The sequence below is a fragment of the Sus scrofa genome, chromosome 6 (assembly GCF_054392235.1).
Source record: "Sus scrofa isolate SSC_HxYL_T2T_F1_AM1 chromosome 6, Sscrofa_HxYL_maternal_Yorkshire_Landrace_v2.0, whole genome shotgun sequence".
NCBI classification, from domain to species: Eukaryota; Metazoa; Chordata; class Mammalia; order Artiodactyla; family Suidae; genus Sus; species Sus scrofa.
In genome coordinates this window covers 79775161-79776353 of record NC_139388.1, presented here as the reverse complement: position 1 = coordinate 79776353, position 1193 = coordinate 79775161, and the positions used below count along the sequence as shown (strand labels likewise).

The 1193-nt window shown below is 55.9% G+C and overlaps 1 protein-coding gene across 1 annotated transcript in view; it reads left to right on the top strand.

Moving 5' to 3' along the window:
• Window positions 1-1193, top strand: part of FAM131C (family with sequence similarity 131 member C) — a 301322-nt gene that overhangs the window by 242886 nt on the left and 57243 nt on the right. The gene's annotated exons all lie outside the window — the stretch shown is intronic.

Below are 1193 nucleotides of genomic sequence, written 5' to 3'. Positions count from 1 at the left end.
GCTGAGTTTGGCTTTGAGTCTTTGGAGGAGCAGAGGGGGTTGGAGAGGCTTTGTGTCAGCAGAAGTGGGTGCAGGGAGGGCTCCCTCAACTCCCCCCCCAACCCCAGAGTGTTTAAACAGAGCATCTTACGTAAGGCACACATGTCATGTAACCCTGGGAGCTGGGGTGGGTGGGAGGTGGGCAGCAGGCCAGGGAGCAGGCCCAGCCCAGCCCAGCCTCCATGTCACCTTTGATCTCAAGGCTTGTGGAGGCCTGGGGGCTGGGGCAGAATGATGAGAGCAGCTATCGGCCTCCCTCCTACACACCACAGAGCTGTTGAAGTAGGCGCTTCATCCACATAGGGCTCTGAGGTTTATAAAACACTTCGCAAGTGTGAGCTTGTTGGAGCCTTAGCACTCTTGAGTTTTGCGGGCAGCCCCATTTTACAGAAGAAGAAAACTGAGCCTGGACCCAGGGACCAGGTTTGCCCGAGGCCACACAGCGAGTTAGAGGCAGAAGCCAGACTTGAAAGCAGGGCCTTGGATCCCAGTGAGATGCTGTTTCCACAGAGGAGGAGACTAAGGCTCAGAGCTGTGCAGTGACGTGCCCTAAGCCACACAGCTGAAAGGGGCAGAGGCCTTGAGGGAAACCAAAGCTCTGATTTCAAACCCTGAGCATTCACCATACCAGGTTGTGCGCCAGAGGTTGTTCACAGTGGGCCTTCGGAAGGTGTCATTCAGGTGGCTGGAGATGGGACTAGCTGAGCCGAAGGGATCTGGGACACAGGACTTCCTGGAGGAGGTGATCCAGAGCTCAGGCTCAGAGACAAGTAGGAGAGGGTGATGCAGGCAGAGTAAATTGTGGAGGTGGAGGCCGAGCGGTTGTGCAAGGAAGAACCACAAGCAAGGTGGTGTTGTGAGGGTGTGAAGAGGTCTCCAGGGCCTTGTAAGGCAGGTCTGGGAGTGGGGATTTTAACTTGAGGGCAATGGGGAGCCACTGAAGATTTTAAGCAGGGAAGACGTGATTACTGCGCTCCCAACTAAAGGTATGAGAACACAGGGACCAGCTCAGCAGGTCTTCCCCCGCCCTTAGTGCTGGACATGGAGACGGAGTCAGGCCTTCCTGGGACCTGACCTTTGCCTGACCTGTCCCAGGTGGCCAGATGGCTCTGTTACTGGGCTGTAACTATTGCCACCATCACTGACAAAGCTGT